Source organism: Cucumis sativus, chromosome 2 (genome assembly GCF_000004075.3).
Source record: "Cucumis sativus cultivar 9930 chromosome 2, Cucumber_9930_V3, whole genome shotgun sequence".
Taxonomy (NCBI): Eukaryota; Viridiplantae; Streptophyta; class Magnoliopsida; order Cucurbitales; family Cucurbitaceae; genus Cucumis; species Cucumis sativus.
In genome coordinates this window covers 9,069,937-9,086,934 of record NC_026656.2, presented here as the reverse complement: position 1 = coordinate 9,086,934, position 16,998 = coordinate 9,069,937, and positions in this window count along the sequence as shown.

Below are 16,998 nucleotides of genomic sequence, written 5' to 3'. Positions count from 1 at the left end.
GAACGATGTTAAAAATCAGCTTAAAGGGTCTATAGTATAGGAATAAGGTTGGGTACCTTATCCTGGTAACACTATTGATACGACTCACTTTGTATTTGATACAAACACAATGATCCAACGCGTTCGTGTAGTTGACATGCGAGTGAGGGTATCCTATCCAATGAGTTTGCATAAGATCGGACCGCGAATTAGTAACCACTAGATGTAACTTCGTTAACTAGTTAGGTTTCTATTTTACTAGGATGACCTAGGTAACTTATATTTAATCATGAGTGTGTTATGAACTCCTATTCGCGAGGGATTGTCTTTTGATTTGTACAGGTGAGAGTGGCCAGATCGCCAACTCAATAAGCTTATCATTTTATGGACAAAACCGAGTGGGGAGCTGGGAACATAATTACACAAGATGAAATTCACTCCTTCCCTACTTTAGAGTAAGTAGATGAGTGTTCCCTTAAATGGTGTCTCTAGGTCTTGAACAAAGGGTCTTACCCTCTCCATGGCACGAGAGGGGTTTTTGTTTATTGGTAGGACCACAAACAGGTTGTTCATTGGAGGAGCACTAGTATTTAAGGATTAGAGGTAACCCAGGGGTAAAACGGTAAATTGACCAACTGGTGTTACGAACAGTTTTGAAGGACTAACTTACTGTTATTGGTCTATATCCGTGGACACATAAATATATCTACCGTGAGAAGAGTTCAACTATGAGCTTTAGTGGAGTGTACACACAGTTAACAAATATTGATTAATGTGGTTAATTAGTTTAGCCAATTAATCTCAAATCGTTGTAGCTTCTGATCTGTAGGTTCATTACGTTCCCTTCCTAGCTCGTAAAGGATAGTGAGATTTATTTATATTGGTTGTAATTTGAAATCTACAAATATACTTAGGGAATTAGTTTAATGTATAGTGATACATTATAATATAAAGTTTGTGAAACTTTATGATAAATTTAATTTTGGATATAATTCAAAATTAATTTATGAGAGATAAAATATTTGAATACGTTCAAATATTAATGTGAATTGGATTCATATTAAAATTATTGGTTATGAGAGAAACTTATATTTGAATATGATTCAAATTTAATTTAAGTTAAATATCTTACATTTAACTTAGCTATTAATTAATTGGAGAATTAATTACTAATTTAGTTTTATTTAATTAAATTTATAAAATGATATCGTAGAGATATTAATTAAATATGATTTAATTAATTATATTAATATAAATGTATAAGATATTGAAGAGATATTTATTCAAATAAGATTTGAATGAAATACTAATTAAATATAATTTAATTAATTATTAACTAATTGATTAATTGTTAATTAATTAGTAGATTTTATATTAAGAATCTCATGATTCTCTCCTACTTCTTTTTCTATTCCAAGAAGGAAACAGAACTATAAATATCTAAAAGAAAATAGTTTTCTTCAGCCAAGTTAATTAAGAGAAAAAAACCAAAACATTTTCTCTATGTAAAAAGAGTTTATCTCAAATATTTCTAAATCTTTTCTCATCTCAATTGGTTCCCACAAACCAATCTCATCGCAGAGAATAGGAAGGTCTCTGACGGGCGGTGTCCCAATTTGGAGATTGATTTGTAAATTCAGAGACGTCATCGAAAGTAAGTTCTCGTATCTTATATTTAAAAGCATGCTTATAATCTATTTAGAATTTTGATTCTAAAATTTTGCCAATGTCTCGATATTACAAGATTCCCAAATTAATTTGAGAAACGATTCTTTGAAATTTTCCGCTGCCATAGGGCTTTTATCCCTTCACCCACTGTAAAGGAAAGTATAAGGATATTATGCTTGTAGCAGTGTCAAATGATGCTAATAAGAAAACATACCTGCTTACTTTCGAATTAGGGAATAAAAAGAATGATGTTTCATGGACGTGGTTCATGAGAAGGTTGCAAACAACTATTGGTGTGGTTAATGGGCTAGTGTTTGTATCCTATCGACATAAGAGTATTGTTAAAGTCATTGTCATTGTCTTTTCACACATTTTTTATGCACTACGTATCTATCACGCCTCAACCTAGAACACGCCCTCTGCATATCGAGTGGGGACATGACTTGGGCGAACCGATATTTTAAGGTTAAACACCAAAACGCCTAGGTACTTCTTTGAACTTAACTTAAACCCTAGGCGTGAACATGATGGTAAAAGCTTCTACTATGCGGTAGGACATCAAACGATATGAAATTTAGTAATTCTTTATTAATAACTTGTTACAAAACCAGTGTACATCTTACAATTTAAAGGATTACAAAACTTAAGCTAACTACTACTATGCAATACGTTAAGTACTTAGTAGCAGTCTCCTCTCACCTCGCCTGATGACACTTCTTCGCTTAATCTTGGGAGGGAAAACTTAAAATGTAAGCCAATAGCTTAGTGAGTGACAAAATGTAGATATATTGTCACACCTCTCCCAAAGCACCTACTCTCAGCCCAAGAGGCGGCGTGAAGCCAATGGATATCGTTCCTCTACTAAGGATACTTGATGACCTTACTAGACCTAAAATTGAACTTAACATGAACTATAACACACACAGGAAATAAAACAAACTTTTATATAAACACTTAGTGAAACCCATGCCTACAATAACTATCACCAGTCTAATATAGATATAATATGATAACAAAACTATGAAAGTTATACAACTATAAACAAAAGTTCATACAACCCATATCTAAAACTACTAATACAAACTCATGTACATACCATAAAATACTACTGTACAATACATACTAGCTATGAAACTCAGAAAGACAATAGTGGATAGGCAACTGAAGTGAGACGTCGGGTCCACGATCTCTCCCTGAAAAGTAAGAAAACATTTTTGGAAAGCATGAGCTAAAGCTCAATGAGTTACTACTTTTAAAACTAAACATGCTAAATAAATGTCACACCTCCCAAACCACGCTTATTGGCCCAAGAGACGGCATGAAGTCAACTGATATCATTCCTCCGACACAAACCCAACTGACTCTTACCCTCTAACCTCTTTTGAAACACATAAGAAAGCAAATAACACAACTTATAAACAAAACTGTAGTGTAGCCCATCCACTTACGAACTTAAAAAAGAAAAAAGCTTATACAGGCATATAACAAACATTTAACATAACTTGTAATTACATGGAAGAAAATTTTACCCACAACCAACTGTAACTTAAATCTAGCATGATTATAAGACTAAACGTCCATAGCTTCAAAACAACTAGACACATATGAAAAGAAAATAGAATCCTTTAGTAAACAGACAATAGTGAATCAGGTTTCGAGGACCTCTACTTGGAAAGTGAAAAACATTTTGGAAATTATGAGCTAAGAGAGCTTAGTGAGTGACTAGGTTTTTAAACAACATTTTTATAAACATTTAATCAATAACCATAATAAATATCTCTCGACACAATAACTTGGCAAATAACCTAGGAAAACAATTCATTAGATTCTGATTTTTCCTCATCTAGAACACAAAAATCTACTTCTCAGAAGATGTCAGAGTAAACTCAATACCAAATCCAAATTTTAGAGATAGGCATCCCCAACCCCTGTTTCTCAGAGATAGGTGTCCCTAACTTTGTTCCTTGAGATAACTGTCCTTACCTCAAATTCCTCGACGCCCCATAACCTTCCTTGAAGGGCTATTTGAGATAACTTGGATTAGACAAAAACATGTATAAGATCATAAACCTTGTAAACAATGTTTCAAACATTAAAGAATCTTTCTTGCATAAAGCAAACTGTACACCATAACCATGTCTTGTCAAACTCACTTTCTCTTGCTAGCCATAAATATTTCTCAGCAATCATGTTTTATCAAATATTTTAAAGAAATCACATGCTTTAAAAATAATTTATAAATCAGATAACTTAAAGCATGTTAAACATTTCAAAGATATGCTTTGTAAATTTCCATGTAAATAAATATAACTTAAACATTTAGCTTAAAGCATTCTTTAAATAATAGCTTGTAAAACATGGCTAGAAACCACTTTACAAATTCACTTTATCACTCATAGATACAAGCTTAGATCCTTGGCCTATAGATTTGGCCGATTTCTTCTTGACATGACATAATGGTAATTAAGTTCCATTAGTTTCCCTTCATCATGAAAATATCCAAACTTTACTTAGAAATGCCAAAAATCACCAAAATGGCTTTAAAATGCCTTTCGGCATAGGCGACAAGGAGGTTGGCATGTCTGCAGGGCTTTGCACAACCTTGTTGCTTGCTAACCTCATACACAAGATGTGTTGAACACTTGGCTCATCGTGTGCATCCTTGCGCTCAAAGCTTGTCTCATGCTTCCTTGGTCGTGCACCTTACGTTGCTTGGCCATGTGTTGGGCCTCTGTTACATGCTCCTATCTACCAACTAACCTTTTTTCCTTAAAATTTATGCCTAACTTGCCTCACCTTCCTTGACACTCAGCCAGCCTTAAACACTGCCCAGAACTGCTTTTTCGTCCAGAACTTTAAACCAACTTTGAAAATTAATAACTTCAATGAGAAAACTTTTATCTACAAAGTTTCTTAGAAATGGCTTAGCTTGCTTACCTCAAAATTTTAGCTTAAAACTCCTAGAGGTGCATCTTATAGTTTCTAAAAAGTGAACACTACTCTAGTTTACCCCAAAAATGCCCTTTCTCTCTTTCTTGAGTTCAAATTCAATCCTTCTCACCTTACTTTTGTCTATCAGCCTCACCTTAAAATCTATACTTAATTTTTGAACTTTTGCAAGCATTTTTTTAAGGAAAAAACATGATGGTTTGTGAGCTCTCCTCATCTAAAGTGACCCTTATATAGTACACTGTGCATGTCAACCCTTTGACACCTCTTACTTGCCATATAATGAACTATGCATGTTACGGACACTTGGAATCCACTCCAACAAATTGTACTAAACACCTACAAGCTTCATTCTCTCCCAAACTTAAGTTCCACGCCAAGAGTCTTCAAACAATCATGCCGAGCTAACCTCCTTCACTTGGTCGCATGACCCTTTCTTGTGTACAATGGTCGTATAGCTTAATGCCTAAGCTTTCTCTTTATCAACACTTAGCCTTAATAACCTCTATAAACCTTGCCTCTTCTTGTCTATGTTCATTTGGTCGCCTAGGACAACCCTTTAGAGATTCTCTGGCCCAATTCCACACATCCCATGTCTTGGCCACTTAGTCATGTCCAACCTTTCTTTTGGTCGTCTACCATGTCCATCTCGCCTAGCATTTGGACTTAACCAAAAAACATTTGTCAACCCTTTTCACAACCAAATGGTTGGAAACCTCATTTTCCTTAACTTTTTATCACTTGGGTTCCTTTAATCATATAACGCTAAATATTAAAAACCATATAATAACGTTAACATGACTTTCCTTCTTCCATTAACCATTACACTTAGCACTATTATAATAACAACATTATTTGTCGCTTGCAGTTTAGAAATACTTGACAGTTCTAATAAAAATGTCAAGTAAAATGAAAAACATCAAGAATAACGAAAAAGTGGAAAACTACACAAATTTTCAAATTTTCAATACTTGATAAATTAAAAGCGTCAAGTCTTGTTTTATTTACTTGATATTTTTTAAATGTCAAGATTTACCTATTTCTAAATAAAATTTTCCCTTTTTCTTTAAATATTTTATCCCAAATTTTCTTTACTCTAAATAAAATTTTCCCTTTTTCTTTAAATATTTTATCCCAAATTTTCTTTACTTTCTCTCTCCAAATTTTATCCCATGATTTTTTCTTTATTCTTCCATTCCCCACAAAGACTTCAAATACGACTATCACTATCAATGCCATGCCCTAGCTCTCATTCCCACACTTCGCTTGTGACGTTGTCCATTTTGTCACCCCAAGCTCCACCATAATGCTATTAGCTTCACCACAACATGATTTTTCCCCAAGCACCTCAACAATGCAATTTGTTGCCCACCTTCTACCCCCTGAAGCTCCACCACATGCTTCTTCTGCTCATACTTGTTACCACTGGTACGTAGAGGTGTTAAAAAACTCGGTAACTCGACCAACTCGAACTACCCAACCCTAGTCGCAAGGATTGGTTGGGTTAAATTATGTTTTGGGTTGGGTCAGGTTAAAGAATTGAAAAAAATGGGTCAGGTTACCCAATTTAGGGATACATACATACATATATATATATATATATATATATATATATATATATATATATATATATATATACATACATACATACATACATACATATATATATATATACATACATACATACATACATACATACATACATACATATATATATATATATATATGTATGTATGTATATATATACATGTATATATATAATCTTAAATAACACCATTTTTAGTTTTTTCTTTTTGTGTTTATCTTTTTGCCCCACCCAACACAAAGACCTCACAGCTCGCATAGTACACACTCAACCTCTTCAATGCGTTCGACGTCACATTTTGGTGACCTCATGTTCCAAATCTAGTTTTTCGCCAATTGCTACTTCTTCACTCGTCATCTTCTTCCTTACACCCACTCTTAAAAAAAACATGCCCAAAATATCTGCTTTCAAGATTGATTTTGCTTAGTTCACGCCTATTTTCTCCTTTAATCATATTCTAGGGTTACATCGTTTGTCGCTTTCTGCTGGAAGCTCTCTTCTTTAATGTAAGTTATAGGTTTCCCTCTTCCTTTAATTCTTTTGCAATTATGTTGTATGGATTTATTTTGTATCTGGTCTTGATCTTTTGCTCATTTTGTGTTGTGCTATATGTCGGTCGAGGTTCCTCAATTTCAAAGTTTGGGCCTTTCTGATTATTACTCCACATATCCCAATCGCTAAGGATTATGCTTTTCTTTCTTTATTTTATCTTTCTTTTTCTCGAGTGTATTTTTTCTTTTTGTGCTCGAGATTCTTTATGGTTATGGATATCTTTAGGAAAAGATGACTTGGAATTAAGACTTTCTTTTGACCATTTCCATTTGGAAGTATTTCAAATGACAGGTAGTTTTTTTAGAAATTGAGATGAACTTTCTGAAGGATTTGGTTATATTTATATAGAGCTCTTGTTCAACTGAATTTTAGGAAAAATTAAATTCGTAGATTGATTGATTGAGTAGTTGGTGAATTTAAGATTAACGTCTGATGTCTAAAAGGAATGTTATACTTGGAGTTAGAATCCGTTTTTGTTTTTCTTAAAGGCCAATCTGCCAAACCAACCTAGCTCAACTTCAATTTTTTGGGTTGGGTTAGGTTGACCCTTGAACATTGAACTGATAACTTGTAGAAATACAAGTTTCTATGGCCTTATAGATAGAATAATGAGATCAAAATGTGTACTAAGTGTGTCAAAACTCATAGCTTATGTTGAAAATTCATAAATATTCGAAAATACACTCTACATAGGTCTCTATGCCTGTTTCACCTTGTTTTTAGTGTCTTAATGCATGATTATGAACAAAAGAAGAAGCTAGTGAATTGTAGAGAAACTTGCACATAGGCTACACGAGATCCACATCAACACAATTTCATTAGAAGATAAGAGTGGTAATTGGAGTTGATGTGACTTGACAATGGCTATGTTATGTGCTGACATGTTCAGAAGGATAGAAGTTTTCCACCGAAAATGCTTACAAAAAGACTTCATCTCTACTAAGTTGGAAAGGCCGACTTCGAGAGAAGTAAGATGTCTGAATGGACCGACCGAATGCCTGTATGGGTCAAACCCTATAGAGAGGTAGAAAGGAGTAGACTTTCCACCGTCTGTAAATGTCTTTCTTCTTATTCTTCTTCAGTCAATCCTTAGGTGAAAGTTTAAGATCTTAGTAAAGAAGATGACATTTTTCACTTTCCCAAACTTGTGTTGTTCATTTATATACTTTCCATTTTTTGTTTTTCTTTGCAATATATTTGTTCATATCGTACAGTGACTTAATGCCTACATTATTTAATATATTGAATGTTTATACCTTTTCAATCCATCATTTCTTTACTATTCATTCGTTAATGTGTTATCGGTAGCTGAAACCTGTGATAAGTTCTTGATAAGAAGTGTTATGATATATATATATATATACATATGTCCTTTATTGTAATTTTACTTAGTCTCTAGGGTTTAGTTTATTCTCTATATAAATATGTAACATTGCTTTGACTCAATGAGAATAAGACATATACGTTTCTGAATTCTAAATTACAAGAAGCTTATCTTATAACACTTTTCGTATTAGTTGAGTGAAAGTCATTACTTGGCCAGTGTAAATTGCCAACAACTCGAGAGAGCAAGCAACAAGGATATGGCTAATGCTTGCAAAAAGGGAGTTTGGAAACAAACTCTACCTTGGCGAGATAACTTCCATCATTTGTGTTTGAAAGGAGAAAAGTGTAGAAATTTGGCACCGAAAGGTTTTCACCCTTAAAAGAGAAGTTCTATAAGTCTTGTAAGTAAAATCTTCTAGATATATCTCGCTTAATCAATTAAGCTTTATCATTTGCATTCTAAGAGGAGAGCAAGTGTGGCGTTTAAGGCACTGAGAGGTGCTCGCCTTAATTACAAGCTAGTTAACTAAGTTGTTTCGCATAAGAGCTAACACATCGCTTAATTGCTAAAAACGCAAAGACCTTCTTTCACCCTTTCTCATATACAAGTTAGTTTGCATGTCCATCTCAATTCCACTTTAATCTCCCTTAATAGATTCTAGTGTAGATAAGTAGGTATAGTTTAAACTTACAATTCATTACACTGTATGAATATTAAAGATATACAACCCGAATGAAGAATTAGCTCTACAACTAAGATTTGATATTAATTTCTTGTGTTTGACTGTGAATTACCCAAGAAACCTATTGTTTCGCTTATACTTGGGCAAGCAATAGGAAAACTTGTACTCAATAAGGATTTACACTGTATGGATTATTGCATGCATAATTCCTCATTGATCAGGATTCATAGTGAGCATTATGCATGCAATAATCCTAATCAATGACTCACTGCATAAATCCTAACAAGCAAGTTTTTGGCAAACAACCAAGTTTTTGGCTTCATTGTTGGAGAATTGATTTTTCAAAATTAAAGTAGTGGTTTACTTTGATTTAGGGCAAAACACTTGATTTTGGGGAATCACGCATTCGATTGGAGATCGCGTGAAGAGTCCATGGTACCAGAATTGTTAGATTTATTCTAAATATAATGTTATTATTAATGTGGCTCATGTGCATTATATGCTATTTTATCTCTTTGGGGCTTATTATTTTATTGGACCCATTAGGTAAAAGGACAATGTCTTAATTAAATAACATGATGAGTGATGTTTATAAATATAATCTTAGCGATTGGTCCTCTCAGTGCCTCATTCAAGTAATTCACTCTTCCCCATCAAGAAAAATAATTATGTTAAAAGAGGTCAAGTGAGAGAAACACAATCCCTTAGAAGATTGTTCATGGATAGGTATATGATTCTCTAACTAAGTTTAATTTGTGAAAATCATGTAGTTAAATTCAAAGATGTTGCCATTTATTGTTTTATAAAATATTATGGTATTATTGTGTATTCATGAAAATAAAACTTACAAGAGTCATCTGTGATTATGTGGATTGGCCCAAGAGTTAAATGCATCTTTCGACAAGTGACAAGAGGAACCTCATTGGATGCATTTAATCAAAAATGAAGTTGAGAACCTCAAACTCCTAAAATCCTGAACGTTAAATTGTTAAAGTTCAAGAATCTTTATTGGGGCGACAAAGAAAGTGTCCATGCAAAAAGTCTAGTAAGACCTTTGTCTTAACTGACTATGGGATAAAAGGACCGAAAAAGATTATTTGAACATTATGATGAACGATTAGGAGTAGAGGCTTATTGCAATGAACGATCGTGATGTGGAGAGTCATGTAACAAATGATCACAGAAGTTCAAGAGAAAACAATGTGGCTAGGGTAACTATGCAGAGCGATGAGCGATGAGACCACAGTTCTTCCTCACCAAAGAACTTGAACGCAAGGATGCTTTTGTAACATATAAACTTTCCCTATCTTTATTACAATTTTCATCTATAATTTTGTATGTTAAATCTTTGTATAGCATGCTTGCAATTAATTTATATTTGTAATTACTTTATAGTTAATGTTTTGATAGTTTTTATATTAGCATTTTTGACAAGTTGGGGCAAGCGAGTCATACCGCTTAAACAATAGGTAAATTTAATAGGGTTTTTCGCAATGAAACCATGCTACAAGAAGAATTCACAATAAAATTCATAAGGTCTTCTGGTCTTCTCGCAGGATGAGCTAAGCTAAGGGTCTAGCTCATAATGATTAGGGTTTCAGGGAATTTCAAACGTTTCATTTCTTTTAAAATTCAAATTTAAGAGCAATGGTTGTGCTGCGTATCGAGAACAGGCCAAACGCCTATGTCAAAACATCACATCGCATTAAAAAGCATGATGCGACCCACGCGGTAACAAAACCCTAACCATAGTTAACTTCTACCTTTATAAACCCCCCTTTAAAACCTAATCACAATTTTTTGGTCGTACGAGTACGTGGAATTCTCAAGCTTTCCATATTTTTTTATCATCTTCTCCGAGAAATCCAGTTAAGCTCTCTTTTCCCCTCAACTTTTACATTTTCTTTCATTTTTCCCTTTCGCTTTATCAACAATGTCTGGAAACAAGCTTTAATTGAAGCCCTCAAGAGGTACCAAGCAACCACTGACAAATATACTCAGTCCGGTGAAGAAGTAGAGAAAACGCAATTTGATGGTCTTGTGTTGGAACAAAGAATAGAAGAAAGGGCATTAAAGACAGTGGTGATCAACGTAGTAGAGATTCAGATGACTGGGGATAAACATGGTGAGTTGCTAGCAATAGTCTTTGGAGAAGCATTGAAAAGAGTGGAAGGAGAGAAAGATCAAGAAGAGTGAAAGAACCTAGAAAAAGAACATGAAAAAGAAGAACAAAAAGAGGAAGAGAAATTAGAGAAGGAGAAAGAAGAGAAGAAGAAAAATGAAAAAGAAGGGAAAAGAACAAAAGAGGAAGTTCGCAAAAAGGTACAAGATGAAGATTTAAGAGAAGAAAGCACCTCCTCACGAGTGGTTTAAACTGATTTTGCAAGGGTTGCAAAAAAGGCCCAAGAAAGGGGCAAGAAGGTGAGATCTGAGCTGACAAAAATGAAAGCCAAAGTGCAAGGGCTCAAAATCTTAGTACAATAAAAGAAGGAAAAGTTGAGAGAGCGGAAAGAGGTCCTCAACAAGGCAGATGCATTTACCTTCATTGCTTAAAAGGATAAAAGAAAAGAAAAGACAATAGTAGAGTATTGTGAGGAGTTGGAAAAATAAATTAATGAACTAAGCCCCTTGGAGGATGAGGGGGTAAGACAACTTGCAAAGAAAAGAAAGGTCACCCTGAAAAGAAGCATCTTGAATAGTCAGGTCGCCAAAAGATGAGAAGCGAAGAAGAAAGAACATCCTTGGAAGAACGTAAAGAAGGACGAATAAAACAAAAGGGAAGAACCCATCTCTACAACCAGCATTAGCAGACTGTTCATGGTATAGAAAGAGTTTTACCCGTACGAGGGCATCATGCCTGAGTTCCTTGGATCACCCATTCTAGCATTAAGGTGGAAACAATTTTTCCAAGGGTTGACCATGATATGGTCAAACATGGTAAACCTGTTCTATAAATGATATATTAATGTAGATGACTACATCGAAGTGAAGGGACAGAAAGTGGATTTTAGGCTAAAGGCGATAAACGAGCTCTATGGGTTAGAGAATAATGAAATTGGAAATAAAATCTTCAAGAATCTGAAAGAGCAGAACCTAGAAATGGTGTTACAAAGAGTCGCCTGACCTAGGACTAAGTGGGATAGAACACCAACCGAAAAGTACCAACTTTTTCCGCACAACCTAAACACTACAGCCAATGTATGGATGGTGTTCATAAAAAATAATATCATGCCAACTCGCCATGATAACACTATTTCACTGGAAATGATCTTGCTTGTATGTTGCATTATGATTGAGATCCCAGTGAACATATGCAAGATAATATGCGAGCATCTCACAACTTGGGTAAAGTACCCATGAGGAGCAAAGCTCTTCCCACACTTTATCGAAAAGGCTCAACATTAAGGCATGCCTAGAGTTGGAACAAACCCCTCAAGCTAAAGTAAAGGATGAGGTTTGTATCGCGCCAACTCTTCAGCGTATTATGGCCATCCTTAGGAACAAATCAAGGACAAAACACATAAAAACCAAACGAGAAGGTCAATTAGAGGTTAAAGTTGTGGATAGCGAAGAAGAAGAAGAAAAGGAAGAGGAAGAGGCCTCCAAATAAAAAAGAGTTAAACCTTGTATGGCCAAGGATTCTAAGGAAACCTTCCCTTCCGCATCAGCCGACAATCCCAAACACAATTCTCATATTTCCACCAAGTTGAAAACACCAAAATCCCCCTCTAAATCCAAAATGGCCAAGTCACTTGGTGCTATAATAACCTTCCCTCCCTCACCAAAGCAAGACTCAACTAAAAGTCTTGTTGTGATTGTATATAGCTCATCAGGAACCTCCAAAAGGAAATTACTCAAAACCTTGTTGCCAACTCAACCAACCAAAATAAACCACTCAGCCCTGAAGGATCCAATCAAAATTTTTCCAAGACTCCATATCTGACCCAGGTGCGTTTATAGATGATGTGTTTAAGGAGTCTGAAGAGGTAGCACCAAGTCATGTGGTGTCACAAAGCAATGAAGTTTTGGAGGAGGCTGTTAATGACCCATTCCAAAGGGAGAAAGTAATAGCCTCTGAGCTAGACGGCGAGACATGCATCCCCTCATCGCCAAAGACAACTATAGAAACTCCTGAACTAAAAGACACAATGACAGAGGACGTGAGGAAAGATGAAGAAGAAGTTGATGAGAATTACGTTTTCAAATTGGTTGATCATTATGTATGCAAACCAATGGAGAAAGGATTAAAAATGTAATCTAGTGCCAAAATAATCTGCAAGAAATGTAATTGAGAAATTAGAAACAATTATGCGATCTGGAACTTAAACATGACAAGATAAATGCAAACAACATGGCCCAAATAGATCAACTTAAAGAAGAAGTAATTGAGCTCAAAACGCAAAATCAGGAGCTCTAAACACAACTCCTCGCCATTAGGGAACAAAATAAAATGTTAACTGGCATAGTTGAACAACTCGTTGCACGGTGCGACACATAATTCCAAGCATTATTGAGATACCAACATGTATTGATGTGCAACACCATTTTGTGCTCGAGGGGCCGCCGAGTGTGATGAGACCCCTCAGGGACATGACCCTACAGTCTGAGTAAGAAGAAAGCAACCTCCATCACCACCGCAATCTTAAATTTGGGGATGCATTGTATAGTTTGTATATCGTCTTTTGTAAACTTCTAGCTTTCACTTATGTAGCTTGTATTTCATGTAGGTATGATATTCAACACAAGTACAATATTTGATACAATTACTAAGTGTTTGATCTTTCTTGTCGCAAGCCTGGATCCCCTATTTTAAGAACTTTAATTTTTCTTTGTGTTTCAATGATAACTTAAGTGAAAATGAAGTTTCAATTATTATATAGGTGTTTAACTTCCGAAGGAAACTCACTAAGGAAGCCTTTCTAAAGTTTATTAGGCGAGCAACCTTTACCTCAAACCTCTTTTGTAAAACTTTTTCGTAAAAAATCTTATCATTAAAAATGAGGACATTTCTACACTCTAAATGAGGACTTGCAACCTTGGTCATTGTTGGGACAAATATTGACTCGTTTAAAGATAGCCTACTCTCAATTCTTATCATGCATATTTTCACTATTTTTATATTTTTTATACAGAATATGAAAGTAGACTTCAATACGAATCCGGTACAAAAAATCCCCTAAATTGGAGTTCAAACGAAGAACGGGCAAATTAAACATAAGGGGCATTTTCGTAAATATTTAAAGAGTTTGACACGTGTCAACTCCTGAGCTGCGAACGCCTAGCATCGGGATCACGAGTTCGAATCTTCCTTCCGCATAATATTCACTACATACTTCCCTCAATCCATGTCTTCAACAATCCGACGATTCTTCTTGCGCCACGTGGCGAGATCTCAGCGCGCACGCCCCTCAGCTACACGTGTTCGAATCCTAGCCAACACAATTTTATTTTTTTCCATTTTTCCGTGGTATTTTTGTAATTAATATCCAAACTTCCAAAATTACTCTAATTTTCATCTTTTCTTGTTGGATATGGGCTTAGAAATACACTTGGGCCTATTTCCCCTAATTCTCCCTATAAATGTCCCTAATAACTCCTAATTTCATATTCAATTTGAATACAATTGAGAGTACCCTCCAAAATTCTAATTTCTCTCCCCTCCCTCTATGAATCTTAAATTTTTTCAACCATTTTTAACGAGAAATTTTCCGACAAAAGGCCTAATAAAATTTCACCATTCTCATATATTGAAAATTATTTTCTTAAATAGAAAAGATAATATTTTAAGGACAATTATAACCTAATTATTAATTATATAATACGATTATTAAATATATATTATATTTCTTAAGATTATTTAAAAAATTACCTTATTTAAGACTATTTGTATTTAATATGAATTTCATAACTTCCTTATATTTATTTGACAATTAATATGTTAATAAATTTCAAGTATCTTTTAAATTAATTATAAATTAGAATATATTATAGTATTTATAATTTTATTTTATTTTGTAATAAATTATTTAATTATTCTTTCTAAAAATATAACTTAATCTAATTGTTCACTCTTTGGCAGCCATTACATTATCTTCTCCATCGTTATCAGCTTTTTTTTGCTATTCTTCTCCATCATTTGAACTTCTTATTACATCTTATTACATTGTTTTATAAATTTGTATTCAAATTTATCATAGCCGTAAGCTGCAGAATCTTAACAAATTGCCGCCATATACAATTCTCCATCAACTGAAGATACGATAAAATTCACAGTAACTCATTTGTTATTTTACCCATTTAAAATTAGTTTATTCTGAATATATCATGTGCGTATATATAGTATATATTAACAATATTCCCCTTATTTTAATGTTATTCTGTTTTGATTTTACCAATTTTTTAATATTCCCTTTAAACATATACTAGTTTTTTGATGTTTTATATGCGGAATAACATAAGTATGTCATTTGTTATTTTACCAATTTAAAATTAGTTCATTCTGAGTATATCATATGCGTATATATATTATATATTAACAATATTCTCTTTATTTTAACGTTATTCTGTTCTGAATTTACCAGTTTTATAATATTATCGTATTATATAATAGGTTGTATATGTCATTTATTATATATATACCACATCTTATTTACATTTATATTAGTTGTATGTATTAACCGTGAGATATAATACTTTTAGTTGATGTTTTATATGATATATAATATGTATTATTTACATTTATACTATATAATGTTCTATATTTATAATTTTTGTGTTTCAGGATGACGAGTATTACAGTTTATTTCGATGGTTTTTTCAACGAAACTAACAATTACGTTAGTTACAGAGTGTCTAAAATAGTAGTTGATGAACATATGTCATATACTGAATTGTCCAATGTCCTTAAATCCAAGTTAGATAGTTTAGTTGATATGAACTATTTTGATATATACCTTTGCTTAGGTCCTATAGAATGTCTTAAGAAAGACATGAGAATAAATAAAGACAACGATGTTAAATGAGTTTACCATATAATAACATCGAATGTTGAACAACATATTGCCCTTATTGTTCATGAGTTTTCTCCTCCCTATTTTTTTATAACCATCCCCTATTTTCGTTTTCCTTCATCACCACTCGGTTTTCCCACACTCCCACATTCTCCCAATCTCTCACCTTCTCCCACTCTCCCACCTTCTTCCCCTTCACTCCACTTCACTATTTAAAACTACTGCACTTCACTATTTAAAACTACTCCACTTCACTATCTAAAAAAAATTAGACCTTGCTCTATAAATAGAGAATGAGAAGATTCAATTAGGGGAGGATTTTTTTTTCTGGGAATTGGGTAGAGAAGGGGGACACGTAAAAGAATTTTTATTTTATCTGTGACTTGAGAAGAGGTGAATAGGATCACATTTAAGGCAGACTTGTTGGTAAGTTTTTTTTTTTATTCATGCTTGATGATACTGGGTTAATCATTTGACACTCATTTGGGTGTTGTCTTAATTATTTATTTAAATCGCTCGTTAATTAGTTGTTGTGTTAATCATTTGGCACCAAATTGACATCGTTTAATTATTTGGCATCCATCTCACATTCATTCCGTGTAAATTACTTACACCCATTTCACATGCTGATTTAATTATTTGTATCTTATTAATTAATTAGCGTCATGTATTTACATTTTGTATTAATTACTTGTATTCATATGGCATCTTGGTATTTGGCAATACCCATGTTCCATTTGGCCTATTAATTAATTTTTCCATTTGGCATGTTAATTAATTAGTACCCGTATTTGACATTTTTAATTTTTGACATCTTTAGTTAATTATTTGATATCCATTGATTGTTGCTTTATGCATCTGGTTAATTAATTTGGCACCCATTTGCTACACTAATTAATTAGTTTTCTACATCTCGTTAATTATTTGACACCCATTTGGGTGCTATGTTAATTATTTCTTTTAGTTAATTAATTAGATGATATGTTAATTATTTCTTTTGGTTAATTAATTAGATGATGTGTTAATTATTTGGTTGCGTGTTAATTATTTAGCACCCATTTGTCATGCTAATTTAATTATTTGCATCTTTTTAATTATTTAGGCACCCATTTTAGCTTGTATTCATTTGGTATCTTGCTTTAATAATTATCCATTTGGCATATGTGTTGATTATGCATTTGAAAATAATTATCCATTTGGCACCCTGTATTTGACGGTTTTAATTTTTGGAATTCTCCATTCTGAG